This window comes from Gorilla gorilla, chromosome 3, assembly GCF_029281585.2.
Source record: "Gorilla gorilla gorilla isolate KB3781 chromosome 3, NHGRI_mGorGor1-v2.1_pri, whole genome shotgun sequence".
NCBI classification, from domain to species: Eukaryota; Metazoa; Chordata; class Mammalia; order Primates; family Hominidae; genus Gorilla; species Gorilla gorilla.
This window is the reverse complement of record NC_073227.2, coordinates 193,010,902-193,027,745: the sequence shown is the minus strand read 5'-3', so window position 1 is coordinate 193,027,745 and position 16,844 is coordinate 193,010,902. Positions and strand designations below refer to the sequence as shown.

General features: G+C 35.4%; 1 protein-coding gene across 1 annotated transcript in view; it reads right to left on the bottom strand.

Moving 5' to 3' along the window:
- The window catches only part of GALNTL6 (polypeptide N-acetylgalactosaminyltransferase like 6), a 1,233,993-nt gene that overhangs the window by 984,874 nt on the left and 232,275 nt on the right, over positions 1–16,844 (bottom strand). The gene's annotated exons all lie outside the window — the stretch shown is intronic.

Here is a 16,844-nt window from a genome sequence, read left to right as displayed (position 1 = left end):
AGAGATGGTGAGTTTTGAGAACGTTCAGGGTGGATGCATTTGGAAGCAGCAAGTTTGTAAATTCAGGTGTTTAGTGGTCTAAAATAAATCAAGCCATCTCCTAAAGCAATAGAACTTAAAATCGTGGAGCTTATTTATTACAAAAATTAAGTTAGTATACAATGGGTAGGTAACAGAAAAAAAGCCCAAAGGTTAATTAAGAGAAAAATTAAATTCTAACATTATAAAAAATGAAATAAATAATACAAGCACATATTTGGCCTTTCTGGGACATTTCAAAAGTCTTTTATCAAGATTTTCAAGATTATCAAGATTGTTGTCTTGTGACAACAAGACATTTTGAAATGATATGACCAAAACAGTTCTTTCCTTTCACTAGACAAATAAAGGAGCTTGAGGGGATTTTGCAACATTTGAATGACAGAACGAAAGTGCAACATATGACTAGGGCTGCTGAGCTCAATACAACATGAACTACTGGGGGACCAGACAGTGAAGCATCTGTTCTCCTCATTAAACAACCTTCTCCCTTGCCAGAGAAGGAGACTGGGTGAATTTTTTTAAACAAATGTATTTTTAAAATATTATCTAGTCAGATTGAAAGGAGGTGAAAAGGATGAAGGGAGAGAGAGAGACAGAATACAGAGAGAGAAAAAAAGACCTGAAAAGTTCTATTAGTATTACAAATAGTCTTTTAAAGAAAAAAAATAAGTATTTTTTTCTAGTTGTATGAATTTGTACAATAACTGATTTCTTGGTTTCAGGTAATCACTGTTACCAGTTATTAATATGTATGTGTATTTTCTTCATGGCTAATTAGAAAGATTGTTGTTTTTTTCCCACATTAGTACCAAACATATTCCTAATGATGGCTCTATGCATCTATGCATAGAAATCTGCATTTGTCATTTTCCTTAGAGCCCATGTAATATGGTGTAATTTTTATTTACATAACGGAATAAGTTTGTGTCAAATTAACTGGAAGACCTTGAAATGCTTTGCAAAATAAGTCTATTCCATTGTACATATTAGCAATTCATCCACTGCAGAAAAATGTTATTTCTATGTAGTCAAACAAAATGGAATGCTGGGTAGTGACTAAGTGATGTTTTGAATGCCAGCCTGAAATGGTAGTGGGTGTGTTTGGAGGGCCTGATATACATAGAAAACTACCTCAACTCTATAATTAAATTGTTCTATGTGTCTTTCTTTCAAAGACAATAAGATGTTTTCTGATACCAAAATATGTAACTTTTGTTTTTTTTTCAAAATATTTTGCCTTCCTAGAGAAATGAAATGTTTTATTTTTCATGCAGATTCAGATAATAAAGGGGATCATTGACTACGATAAATCATCAACTGAACATGTTAAAATTTTTTTGGTTATATGTAAAAATAGAGAAACAGGAGAGTAGAACAATTAAAGTATACAATTATTTCTAACATTTCATTCATGCATATGCATTATCAATAAATGAATACACATATACATGTATGTATGTGCATATATATATATTTGTGTGCATATATATGCAGATATGTATATGTATGTGTAAACATGTATATATGTATGTACATACAGAAATATTTGATTGTATTTTGCCCTTATAGAATTGCTTTTGTCTTAAATTTTTAACTATGTCCTCTTTCTCTGAGGCTTTTCCATGTTTTGGTAATTCAGGTTAAGATGGTATTAATTTGGCACAAAGTAACACATTTTTTCTCTCCTGGTGAATTACTTAGATATCCTTAGAAGAAAAAAAGAAAAAGAACATTTTATTTGTGACTGAGCTTTCTCATTTTAGGAAAAGTAACTTATTCCTACCTGAGCCAAATTTTAGTTAAGTGAAGCTGGATTCAAATTCCCTACACTGTCTTCTGTTGAGCCCTCTCCTTCTCCTGGGCTTCCTGGGAGCCCTGTGCCCTTCATATTTCCCTTCCCTCTCACATTAAAACTGGCAACTGGCTCTCACTTTGATTTTAAACCTCGGAGAGATAATATAATTGAGAAGAAAATGGGCTTATGACAATGACAGATGTGTTTTTTATTCACTTCTACCACTTACTAGTGGTTTGACTTTTGACTAAAACTTCAAATAAACATACCATGAGTAAAAATCACACTTTATATTGCAATCTAAATATAACCTGACTCCTGACATTTTTAACCAATTCACATTTAAATATTTTTAAAATCTGAGAATCATGACTTTTTTTCAGCTCCAAAATCTTTTTTGTTGTGTTAAATCTCTTTAAAACTCCTTACTTGTACTTCCTATTTACATTTTCTTACATTCTTGCCCTCATTCATATATTTATATTAGACAACGGTTCAAGTTATTAAACTCTTTCTTCCCTTTCAAGTCACAGGATTCTTCCAAACTGACAATTATTTTTATTTCTCTGTGTCATTTTGAGATGCCATCGACCATTTGAATTATATTGTAATGTCAAGTATGAGCACATAGCCCTCGGCAGATAGAAATATGATGTCTTCTTTAGTCACCCATTGACAATGGAATTGAAAATCTGGGACCTCACCCCAGGAGGTGTCTCTGCTCCCAGAAGCAAGCCAGGAGAGGTGGGCTTCAACCAATACAACTGCTTCCTCTTCTTCTGTCTGAATCAGAATAAACAGCTTCCTTCTCATAGAGAACACATAGTAAGCGAGCAGAAGCAAACCCCCTTCCTTTTTCCAAAAGATTCCTTCTCCAAGGAGATGATCTCTCCTCTAGGCAGCTCAGAAATCTGCTTACTTGCACAAGCATGGTAGATAGACACACTTCTTTTCAAGACTTTAGTTTATTGATTGTCTCTCAATTGCAACAAAAGATGCCCTGATACCTACACGTTCTCTCCAAAGATTCAGATGGAATAGGATGTCTGTACACATCTCAATAGAAAATTTTAATTATTTTAGTGGCTGGGATGTAAAAATAGTAAATTGGAAGAGAGAAATGATCAGAAACAAATGCTCAAGTCACCGTCTTCTAAATGTTCCCTTTTGAAGACTTATAAGATATAGTTAAAGCATGAAGAAAAGTAAAGTAGGTTCTGGAAATCTGAGAAGAAAGAGGGAAGTAAGATTGCCATTTGATCATTATACTATAAAAAAGCAAATACTTGATTAGAGGAAAAATGAATGACTTTAAATAAACAGAATGGCAATAGACAGTGGCAAACTATATGAAAAGAAGTATAGATATTTGGCTATTATGTAAAATAAGTCAGGAGAATAGAAAAAGCTAGAATAAAAAAGGTAAGAACAACATGCAGGTGTGCACACATGCAAGTGTACATGCACACACACACAGACACAAAACAACTCCTAAGTGTAAGAAAAAAAAAACAAGGTGAAAATAAAATACAACCAAGGTAACCGCAAAACTTTGTTGAAATGAATGGAAACAAAATTGAATCAAAGAAGACAAGTATTCTGTGTCTGGAAGGGAAAGTTCGTATTTTTCGAGATCTTATTTTTCTCGAAATTTATATATGTATTTAATTCGGTCTCAATTTATCAAAATTATCTTTAATACTTTTAGAATATTTAGAAGGTGAGACTAGAAAAAATACTTTTAAAAAGAAGTGTAGGGTAGGCATGGTGGCTCACAGTGTTGTCCCAGCTACTTGGGGTGGAGACAGGAAGATCACTTGAGCCCAAGAGTTTGAGACCAGCCTGGGCACTGGTCTGTACAACAAAACAAAACAAAACAAAACAAAACAAAACAAAACAAAACAACCACTTCAGCCTGCGTGACAGATTGTACAGAGTGAGGCCCTGTCTGAAAAACAAAAAACAAACAAAAAACTCCAAAATGTGTAGTTGCTGATTTATATAGCCATGGAGTACAAGCACACAAATGAAGTCAGTTTGGTACTAATGCTAAAATAAAAACATGTGCGGAAAAATGGAAAAGATTCTTTATCTCGGAAAGAGCTATGTTCATAAGTGTGTATCCACATAATAAATCGTGTTAAAAACACCACATTAATCAATGGAAAGTTTATCACACAAAGAGAACAATTCACATGCCCATAGTATCTAATTTCAGATGAATACAAGACGAATAAAAACTTGATTTATATATATATATATATATATTTTTTTTTTTGAGACAGGGTTTGTGTCACCCAGGCTGGAGTTCAGTGGGCAGTCTCTCCTCACTGCATCCTTAACCTCCCATGCTCAAGCGATCTTCCCGCCTCAACCTCTGGAGTAGCTGGGACTACGGGAGTGCACCACCACACCCAGTTATTTTTATTTTTTATTTTTTATTTTTATTTTTTACTTTTTGTAGAGACAAGCTCTCACTATGTTGCCCGGGCTGATTTTGAATTCCTGGGCTCAAGTGATCCTCCCACTTTGGCCTCCTGAGTAGTTGGGACCACAGGCATGAGACCACAATGCTTGGCCTACACTTTTTTTTAAAAGCTATTTTTTCTAGTCTCGCCTTCTAAATATTCTGCAACCTCTCTCTCCTGGGCTCAAGTGATCCTTCCACCTCAGCCTCTCGAGTAGCTGGGAGTATATGTATGCACCACTACAACTGGCTAATTTTTTTGGTACTTTTTTGGGTAGATACAGGGTTTCACCATGTTGCGCAGGTTGATCTCGAACTGCTGGGCTCAAGATATGTGTCTGCCTCAGCCTTCCAAAGTGCTAGAATTACAGGTGTAAGCCACCATGCCCAGCCAAAAACAATTTATGTTTAAAGTTAATAAGTAACATACATTAGGCAAAAGTTTATGCGTTCTTGCAAAATAAATTCTTTTAAAGATTGAAGTAACAGTTCAAACCAACACTATAAAGAAGAAAAAATTTTACTTCATTAAACTACTTCATTAAAAATATTGTAACATTAAAATATTTTAATTTTAAAACCATAATTTAAAATATTTGTAATGTTTTTAAAATAAAACTATCATACAATATAATGCTATCAACTAGGAGGATATTTACAATAAGGCAAAAATTGATACACATAGTCTATAATTTTTTTGCATACTGATAAAATGAAAAGATACTTCTATAAACCAGATAAAGTACCACAATAAGCAGTTCACTAAAGATAAACCACAAATGACAAACAAATATGTCAAAATGCTTATTTTATTTATAATTAAAGAACTATATTATTAAAAATACTTCTACAATCTTTTTCTTTGCTTGATGAAGTAGCATAGGTTTAAAAACCTGATAATACTTAATTTTAGCAGTTTCACAAGAGACTGAAGGAAATAAATATTGATACAAACTTTAAAATATTGTGTATTCTGTATATTGAGTCCTAAAAATGTTCATAGACTCTGATCCAAATAATTTTATTTATCGTATGTACTCTAAGAAATGATCTGAAATTGAAAAAATATAAATAGAAATATTCTCAGGAGACAGTTGTTTGTAGCAGCAAAAAAGAATGTTAACAGCTTAAATGGTCCACAAAGTAAATATTTTAATCAATTATGGTACTTGTATATACGAAAGAATGCTACACAACTATTTACATAATATCCTCAAGGCTTCCCCTGAAAAGAAAATTATGCTTTTGGCACGATGTTGAATGATAAAATGCATACTTCAATGTTATGCAGAAAATATAAGTTCAAGTATGTAAACAACATAAGCGATAAATATTATGTGATAAAATGGCTAAATGGCAGCATTTTTTTCGTTAAGTGTCAGAATTTTAAGTCAGTCTGTTATTCTTAATAGCAGATTTTTAAAAACACATTTTGTTTATAGGTATCTTCACTCAGCAATTTTTCTACTATTTTGGAATATTTGGTTTCCCAAATACTCTTTTAGGGAACCAATGCTTTTTTCAGTAGACAAAGTATTGAATTGCTTTGCTGCTATATATTTCATCATCACAAACTGACAACTTTTTTCATACTATCATTGATGAACTCAATTACATTCTGTCCATTTTCCCCCAAGCTTAATAAACCCTGAGTGGGCTAGAATTCAATTTTAGATCCCTTCTGTGAAATCTAAAACTATAGACCAATCTGGCTAAGAAGTACCCTGATAACTGGCCCACATTAACTCAGAAGTTGTCAAAGCTACAGTCTATCAGTGAGTGTTATTACTTTGTCATGTGTCAGATGGGGCTCTCAAATCCACCCCACCCCAGAGGACCTGCTTAGGCAGAGCTCAGCTTAAAGCCTAGCAGGTTTTCCCATTTGCAATGTCTGGTTGACTAAACGGACTTTGGATTTGCTCTGGACTTCTACTCACCTTGGATTTGGGAAAAGGGTGGGAAAAAAAATGGAAGTCTCAATTTGATTTCTAGGCACAGACCACACTCTCCAATCTAATTTTTACCAAAGAGCCCTATTGTGGGATTTTTCAAATGTGTAACAACAACAGTGAAATTGTACTTTCCCAAATTTCCTATTTTTTTTAGAAAAGAGCTCCATTTACTTCAAGAAAATTGTTGGAAAGAGGGATGTGCAGCAGTGAAGCATTAGGAGAGTTTTTAGTTCCAGAATATTACACAATTTTAATACAACCAAATGCCCACTCTACCTTAAAATAGCCTGATTCTTTCCTTGTGGTTTACTTTCTGCCTACATCTGAAAGCGAAAGGAGGCTGCTCTGATAACTGGCCATCTCAGAATAAGAAGAAGGAAAGCAGGGGAAATTTTCTCTACTTATTGGTTTATTTGTTTTCTTTTTATTTTGCCAGAGAGCCCCATACAATAAGTTATAAGCCCCTCATTCAGCAAATAATAAAGTGAGATTCTGTCTTCCATTTGGGTGTGTCTCCATACATTTAGTTCTAATGCTCTGGACCCATAAGGAGAAAAGCTGAATACTAAGGTTTGGCTATCTCTTGGTTCCTATTTGAATGCCACATTGAGACAGTCAAAGTTTGTTACATATACTCTTCAACTTTAAGTTGTAATAATTCATTTTCCGTTATGAAAAGTTTGGATCAAGAAACAGAACTAACAACTTTCTCTTGATCATTAATGAAAAGGCACGACTTCTCATTTGTTTCGAAGTTCAGTAGTTGGACAATATGAGTTTGACAAGAATCATTATTTAGGTTTCCTTTATACTGTTGAATACGGTTACTTTTGTACTTTAAACTGAATGTTTATGTTCCCTCAAAATTCTTATGTTGAAACGTAACCCTCAATGTTATAATATTTGGGGATGAAGATTTTGAGAAGTGGTTTGACCATGAAGGTGGAGTTCTTGTGAACAAGATTAATACCCTTATAAAAGAGGCCCTTTCCAACATGTGAAAATACAATCAGAAGATCTCTGGTCTATGAACTAGGAAGTGGGACTTCACCGGATATTGAACCTGCTCGAAGCCTTGATCTTAGACTTCCTCGCCTCCAGAGCTGTGACAAGTGTTTATAAGCCATTCCATCAATTGTTGTTTATAAGCCATTCCATCAATTTCATTATAGCAGCCTAAATAAACTAAGACACTTTGCATGTTTAATTCATCTAAATAAAGTATGTAAAATATAAAATGTGCTCATTAAATTATTTCTATTTGAATTGTGATTCTTTGACCCTTGATTGAAAACCCTGTTATAAAAATATGTTTGTGATAAGAATTGTTGTAATATCTAAAGTTATTGCAATATATTGGAGTTACCATTATCAAACATTAATTATAATATTAATAGAAAAATTAAGTATGAATATTAGATTTCTCATGAAGTATCCCTAAATATGTTAAAGTGTAGCGTTAGAAAGAAAGATTTCTAACTTTAGAAGGCCTCCTGGACTCTAGAAGCCAACATTTATTTCTGAACATGAACCAATAACATTTTGCTTAACTATGAAAATATTTTAGAATATTCTTATTAATTTTGGATTTTGTTTTGTATATACGGTTGTGCTTTGATTTTGAAACTCATAATTTGTGATTACTTTAGTTTTTGTTTGGCCCACGGATATATGTTATTTATTTGTTATAAAAGCTTACATAACTTCAAAAGATACAATTTAAAGGTCTTGCCTCCTTCGCTAGGGGGCCCATTCCTGTAAAAAAAGGTCCATGTTCACCTACACTCAGGTACGCAGACACACAAAATATGTGCATGCGTGCATACATACACACCATACACATAGACACAGCTCATCTGTTTCATTCTGATTGAAGTGTATGGAAAATTTTGTCAGCAGCTATAAACTTCTCCCCCAATTGTAGAGGGACAATTTTGATATTAATATAATGCACTAAGTTCGCTTGTAGTGGGATAAATACTGAAGTACTTTAAAACCCTTTGTTTCTCTGCCAAGAACACATGTTCCTGTCTTTTTCAGCAGTCCCTTTAGAAAAGAATTAATTCCAGACAGCTTTGAGCTATTCATTGCAACACCACAGGCACTAAAGGAAGCAGCTTTCAGGAGAATGGCTACCTCTATCCTCACCTTAATGATTTTTCTTTTGGATCAATGCTCATAGGTTTTGGATGTCTGTGTGCAGAGTATTTATTAAGTTGACTATAATGACTGGGGATAGCACCTGCTTGGTCTGTTGATCCCCTGTATTATTGTGTTTTTTTTTAAAAAAACACCATGTCTGGTTACAAAGAAATCCTCAAAAAGCTTTTCACATAAAATGTGATTCAGAAATTACAAAATTCTCATCACTAAAATTTGGTATTCAGATTCTTATTCCAGGTAAAAATATATTTAGGTATCTAATGAAAATGGTAATTAGACGTGAGTTCATTGATCTTAAAATCAGCCTTAGTTGTATTTGTTTGTATTTTATTTTTGTCCTATTTACATGTCACTGCATAAGTCTTGAATATTATTTTACATAGTAAGGTTTCTTTCATTGTGCTGCCTGGTGCTCATTCCTTTTCCCCTGACATTCAGGCAGCAACCACAACTTCATGTAACTATTGTTTTGAAGAGAAAGGGCAAGTATAACTTAGTTTTTTTGTTTTTTGTTTTTGAAGGCAAATACAATTGTGTGTGTGAGAGAGTGTGGGTGAATATGTATGTATGTTTATGCTAGTAGAGACAGTTATATAGGAAACTTTCATGAGAAAAAAGGTTTTCTGAATATCAAAAGTTTGACTTCAAATATCAAAGCTTTAAGCTCTGTAGGAAGTCAGGTTGAATCAATTCCAAATACAAAGTGATAGCAAAGCTAACCTTGTCTACCCTGGGCAAAAGTGATCACAAAAGAAAGAGATGATGGTGAGACTACGTGACCCTAAAGTCCTGATTCAACAACAAGCATCCATGAGACGAACCACCCTATCTTGTCTTGGTCTGCACTGCAGCCGTTTGCTTTTTACCGGTTACCTGGTAAACCAGCTCATGCACTCCGTGGTCTGCACTAATGCTTGGATTCCTCTGGTGGCCAGCTCCGGCTCTGAACTTGGCTCTCATCTGGCTGGTGAATGGGTTGGGGTAAACAGCCCATCTGGAGCTTGTGGTTACTATGAAGGATGTGAAGGTGTGCATAGGTCTTCAAGGGTGTGGTCAAACCCATCTCTAAATAAGCTCACAATATACCCGAGCTCTTCCCTGGGAAGTGTGGTACATGTCCTATATCCTCTCTGCTTTGAGGCTCTACTGAAATAATATAAAACTGTGAATGTTCCATTTCCATGACCGGGATATAAGAACAGAGCTAGAAGCCCTCCAAGGCAGTGCTTCTCAAATTATATGCGAGGACTCTTTTTTTCAGAGTCCAGTTTTTTGTTTTTTAATATCTAAGCAGTCATAGGTGAATACACTTGTAAAGTGAAAATGAGCTATTAGTAAAATAAAAGTTTAAAGGCAATATTTCATCTCCTAGAAGGCTGCAGAGGAGTCAGGTTCACCATATTAAGCTGTATGACAGTGCTGATAAGGGAGAGGCTGGAGGCAGAGAGGGTAGCCCCAGAGCCCTATCAATGCTGGAAAGGTTGACTCTATACACCCTTTGGTCCAAAGCCTTTATTTGCTTTGTCAGTTCCCAAGGTGTCAGAAAACTAATGATACGGACAGGAGACAGGGAAATACTGAGTACAAGAGGGTGGTTCCCTGGCAGAGGCCCTACCTGCAAGCCTGGAAACCCATGGCCCTAAGTGGGAACAGGCATTCTTGTTTTCATGCCCAAAAGTTGCCTTTTGGCCCGCCATGCTCCCCTATCCTGTGCCCATATAAACCTCAGACCCCATGCTACAGAACCTATGAGGAGATGAACAGAAGAGCAGAAAAATGGCAGAACAGTGTGGTAGAGAAGGCAAGAAGAAAAGGAACGTCTGAATGCTGAAAGGAGTCTGGCTGGGGATGATCAGAGAGGAGATCAGCCACTGGGTGGCCAAACTGCAGGGGAAGATCACCTTCCCACCCCATCCCCACTCCAGCTCCCCATCCATCCCACTGAGAGCCAATGCAACCACTTAATAAAATCCCTGCATTTATCCTTCAAGTCCATGTGTGACCTGATTCTTCCTGGATTCCAGAAAAGGACCTGGGTATCAAGAGGGCACTGAGCTGGTTAACACTTAAGCCATCTGTGGACAGCAAAGCTAAAAGAACGCACTGTAATACACGCCCACTTGGGCTTTGGAAATCATAGGTACCCACCCCTACATGTTACTGTGGGGATGGAGCCCCAAAGCACTCACCTCAGCTCCTGCACCTGCCCGTCTCCATGCTCCCCTTCCTGTAAGGGATTTAAGTGCTTGGTGCTGAACACACAAGCCACACCCCTGTCAGACATCCTGTAGGGGGGTCAGGGAACTCTCCTGCTTCACTAACACTCTGCCTTTGTCAAGGTTGATGACAGTGCATCATAAATACTCCTACCCTTAGGTTTCAGGAGGAAACTTATGAGGTGCCTTGTTACAAATTCCAAGAATACCCCAGCAAGAATAAATTCATTATACACATTAGTGGCCCTGATGATAACCATACTTTCTTAGCTAGCGTTCCTTCTTATTTCCTCATTGCTTTCCCAGTATTTCCTAAGTTCATTTCCCAGATAAATTATTCTCACTTGAATCATTGAGAGGGAGCAGGGACCCCTCTTGGCCTGTGGGCCCACCCAAACATAGAATTAAAGAAAAATCTTGAGTTTCTTCCAGGGACCTAGCTAGCCCGGAGAAGTATATAAGGAATTTGATAAGCAAGAAGGTGATAATAGCTCAAAATAATAGGCAAGGAAGTTAGAAACTAAAGATAACAAACGTCCCTGAGTTGTTTTGCTGAAACCTGGATCCACACCAAATGGGTCCACTGGCACATAGACCTCAGATAAAGGGGTGCTAAGGACTAAACTCTGACCACTTATGTTCTTTGTTCTACATTTTTTCCTGAAGGGCCTGGAGGAAGCCACATCCAGGAGCCACAAGCTAAGGTTCTTTTCTGCCCACCCTAAATTTTTAAACAAAGCTTCTCTTTTTTAACCAACTGCAAATCAGAAGAACTTTAAATCTAAATATGACCTTAGGCCAAACACTGTGTAACCTCTATGTATTGATCTATGATTTTGCCTATAACTTCTGCCTTCCTGAAATTTACACTTGCTCTTAAAAAACCCTCACCTGCAAGCCATTGGGGAAGTTGGGACTAAAGCCTGAACTGCCTGATTCTCCTTTCTTGGTGCCCTGCAAATAAATGCCTTCCTTTCTCCTGCTGCAAACCTTGGCCCAGTGAGCCTACGCCAGTTTAGTTTGATAACATCATAGGCTCAGGGACTGATTCTGAGGGAATAAAACCAAAGTTACCACTACTAAAGTCCAGCCTGCCAGCCAGAAAATGAAGGAGAGTAAAAGTGGGAAAAATACCTATATTCGACTGAGAATTTACTCCACAGAGCCTGCATTTTTTTTCTTTTTCTTTTTCCTTTTTCTTTTTCTTTTTAGACAGAGTTTTGCTCTTGTCACCCTGGCTGTAGTGCAATGGTGTGATCTCAGCTCACTGCAACCTCTGCCTCCTGGGTTCCAGCAATTCTCCTACCTCAGCCTCCTGAGTAGCTGGGATTACAGGCACCCGCCACCATGCCAGGCTAACTTTTGTATTTTTAGTAGAGACGGGGTTCCACCATGTTGGCCAAGTTGGTCTCAAACTCCTGACCTCAGGTGATCCACCTGCCTCGGCCTCCAAAAGTGCTGGGATTACAGGCATGAGCCACTGCGCCAGGCTGAGCCTGCATTTTTTATTAGAAATACTTACATTACCTTGACTTGGCAAGAGTACATTTTCTACATTTGAGAATAAACGTGGTCTTGAGAAGCCACGTAAAATAGAAATCAATCTTTCCACCCATGATATTGTAGCTGGCACAACTTTATGTGCAATTCTATGATTATATGGCTTGTTACTGATAAACTATGTTTTCTATTTAATAATTTAAATAAGAATATCCAAAAGAGATAAATATAAAAGGAAGTGTAAGTAATTGACAATTACTATTTTATAAAAGGTAAAAAGGATAATCTAATGGCATGTGGGCAGGAGTTTAATAAAGATAAGAAATGGGCAAAAGCTCTCTACTGTTTCTTTTTGTTCACTAATCTCCCTCCAGGCAAGTGTATGCAGGGAAAGTTCCTAATAAAGAGAACAAAGTTAACTGAAGTTTACTTCCTGTGAATGCTTTCTATAAAAAAAAAATTTATTTCATGAAGTCCCAGTATTTTACAAATCAAACTAGACCCACAAAGAAATATATAATTTATGATTATACACAAATTATAAAATAACCTAAAGATACTATAGCATTTGCAGAAAGGTAGAAAAGATGACTTCTCCAAAATAATCATTGTGAAACCCACCATTATTCTTCTGTCCACAAGGAACACTCCCATCTCTTTAAGAAACAAATTGCGCTACTGCTGGAGCTGATAAAATATCAGTGGAAACAACTCTATCAAGCTTCCTATTATAAACTATCATTCTAGGCTTTATAGCTTGGCTCTTTCAGACTAAAGTATGTTGGGCAGAGACTAAGCATACAAATTGCCAGCCAAAATACATTAAGTCTGGTTGAGCTGTCTTTTTTTGGAAGATGCAAATTGGAGCATTGTGCTCTGCATGCAATTAGTGCTTGGCATGGGGCTGCAAGAATGCCTCTCATAGTGTGACAAAATAAAATAAAATAAAATAAAAAATGAAAAACTTTTCAGTGGGAAATTTTAAAACAGATTGGTTATTATTTCAAAATGTACAAATTTTAAGTAGTTACATTTAAGACGAATTTTAGTTCATGAAAATAATATTTTAACATCACATAATATAATCTACATAATACTTTTCATCCAAGTTTATGGGAAATGGTCCATTTGATGGTTTTATTGATAACTAAACCATTTGAAGGAATCATTGACTCACAGTAGCATCTATGATTACAGCCTTCTGTGGTGACTGAGGGAAAATGGCTTAGATTAGCAGATATTTTATTCAAATAGCTGTGCTTATGAGTTTTGCTTCAGAGATGCAGGAATAGAATCAAAAATTTAACCCGAAATAGTTCTGGACATATCAGAAAGTATAAGTTTTGGCGTCTGGGTATTCTGTATCTATAAATCCCTTTTTTTAAGTTCATGGAGTTTAGTCTCTTCTTCTTTGCTTCTTTTGCACTGAAACATTAGCATAGTAATGGGATATTATAGCAAAAGGTTATTGCTCTGAGGCAGTAGTCAGTTCACCCAAGTTATTCCACTCAGTTGATGACCTAGTCCCTTCAAAATTACTTTGAAACTTGCTGGTTCTTCCTTCATTCAAGAATATTTATTTTCTATGATATGCCAGGCACTGTGAAGATAAGAGAAAGATAAACAAGGTTCCTGTCTTTGGGGAGTTTACACAAAGAGTTTGCAATGTTATTAGTAACACTGCTATTAGGTTGTCAGAGGGCTTCAGGAAACTGAAGAGCAATAGTAGAAAATATAAATTGGTATACTCAAGTGGAAAAAATGTTTTACTCATTCTTGCTTCATTTAAAATTTGTATATTAACACAATAATATATTAATTTTTAAAAATAAACACAATCTTCTTTTACACAATCTATACCTTTTCATGACTGTAGAAAACTTCTTATAAAAAACATTGACTATCAATTCTTTGTTTTTTTGATAGTAGCTCGTGAGTATAATGTTTCCTTAAATAGAGAACTACCTGAACTTTCTCCTTCCTTTAACTCTGTATTTTGGAACTTCATGATAAATCTTTTTCTCCACTAGTTAATAATGCTGTTGGCTGCAAAAATCAATAAACATGAAAAGTAATGACCTCTAGTAATTTACTTTTATTAAATCTGCAGAGAGTTTTGATATCATTTACTCTGCAACTCAGTCTCTGATTTTATTTTATTTTACTTTTTCTAACTGGTACATTGCTTTGTTCTCAGGTAGAAAAGGAAGAGGAAAGCACGGCAAAATTCAACTAATGCATCATTTTGACACATCTGTTGTTTGGTCAGTGGTGTGCAGTCTCCCATTTCTGATATAATAAATGTTTACGGTATTTCTATTTTAATGAATGCCCTAGGCTCCAGGACCTGTTTGTATACTTCCGTAGCATATATCTTTAGTGAGGAGATGGTGTTGTCTGTTTCAACTAATAGAAAGTAAAACTGAATGGAAAAATTAGATTTGAGAGCCGCTGCCTCAACGCAACCTTCCCAGGGAATCAATACAGAGCTGCGGGGAGCGTGGGGAGGCCAAAGTGGCAGCGATTGGGTCAATTAAAGGAAGTGAGCGCAAGGTTCAAAGGAAAACAGATGTTCATTTTCAGCAGGTTAGTTTGTTTCAATAACCAGTCATTTTCTCCTTTATTTCATAAGAATGAATGGGAGTTTTCTCAAAGAAAATCTCAGAATATAGAACCTCATCCCCTTGACATCTCAATGTCTCTGAAAAAATGGCATGATTAGCTGTCATGTTTGACAAAGTAAATATATAACACAAAGTAGATGGTCGGGGTTGCAATAAAAGCAAAAATAGACAAAGGAAATTACATCAAACCGAAAAGCTTCTGCACTGCAAAGAAAATAATTAACAGAGTAAAGAGACAATCTAAGGATTGGGAGAAAATATTTTAGCCATACATTTGATAAGGGGTAATCATACAAAATATATAAGAAACTCACATAACTCAACAGCAAAGAAACAAGAAACACAATTTTAATATGACAAGGGGCCTGAATAGACATTGCTCACAAGAAGATATCCAAATGGCCAGCAGATCTATTTTTAAAATGCTCAACACGGTTGATCATTTGAAAAATGTAAATTAAAACCATGAAGAGAGATCATCTCACACCTCTCAGAGTGGGTTTTATAAAAAAGACAAAAGATAACAAGGGTCAGTGAAATGCTGGGAAAAGGGAACACTTATATACAACTAGTGAAAATGTAAATTAGTACAGATCTCACGGGAAACTATATGGAATTTCCTTAGAAATACCTAATGTTAATGACGAGTTGATGGGTGCAGCAAACCAACATGACACATGTATACCTATGTAACAAACCTGTACGTTGTGCACATGTACCCCAGAACTTAAAGTATAATAATAATAAACTAAAATTAGAATTACCATATGATTTAACGAGCTCACTTCTGGGTACGTGCCCAAAAGATTTAAAATCAATATATTAAAGAAATATCTGCAATCCCATGTTTATTGCAACATCATCCACAACAGCCAAGTTATGGAATCAACTCAAGTATGCCATCAATCAATTCAATTGATTGAAATCAACTCAATCAATTATGGAATCAAATGTCCATCAATGAATGAAATGATTATAAAAATGTAGTATATATACACTATGAAATAGTATTCTGCCTTAAAAAAGAAGAAAATTATGCCATTTGCAAGACACGGATGGTATTGGAGAACATTATACTAAATGAGATAAGCTGGCACAATAAGACAGACAACACAAGTTCTCACATACATCTAAACAATCTAAAACAATCGAACTCATAGAAGCAGAGAGTACAATGGTGATTACAGAGACAGAGGAGTGACCAGGGGAATGAGGACAAGATGGTCAAAGTGTACCATATCTCAGTTAGATGGGAGGAATTTGTTTAGTTTTTCTTTTTTCTTTTTTTTAGTTCTATTGTACAGTGTGCAATAATTAAACTTTAATGTGAATTTCCAAATGACCTACACTTGGTTTATGAACTGCCTATAAATATGGAGATATTTTCTATTAAAGAAAACATGAAATATCAGTTCACATGCCTAAAAAGGAACAGTAGTTTTGCATCTCACATAATAGCCCTTTTTCTATAAATACCAAAGTATGTATAGAGTGTTTGGAAAGCATTTAATACTATGTTGAACATGAAATTATTTTTAAATCATGCATTTGACCCTTTAAAAAAATCTCAAAATGCCAGAACCTGACTTATAATGTTTATGATATTGTTTTTAAATTAAATTAGCAAAAACTGAGAAGACTTCAGGGAAATTTTATATTGATTTTTAAATATATAAATTCGCAAACACTGCAATTAACAGGTTATATTTTTCCACGTAAATATGGACAAATTTTGTGGAGCTCCTTTTGCATTAGAATAGAATTCAGACCCATCTGCTCCACTGTACAAAGCCAAAGCTGGCCTTATATAAGCTTGTCTCTTAGGAGCACAGTGCTCTACTGTATTATAGTGAAGACGAAAGAAAGTATGGCAGATTAAACATTGTTTCAAGTATATTCTAATCAAACACTGAAAGTTTTTGTATGATATCAAAAACAATATATTAAATGAAGGTAAAATGTCAGCTAATTAGTATATATCATGAACAATGAAAAGCCAAAATTATATAAGAATAAAATAGCCACATTTAAATTACAGTTGGTGATACACAGCACAGGCTGGCATACTTGACATGGGTTTTACAT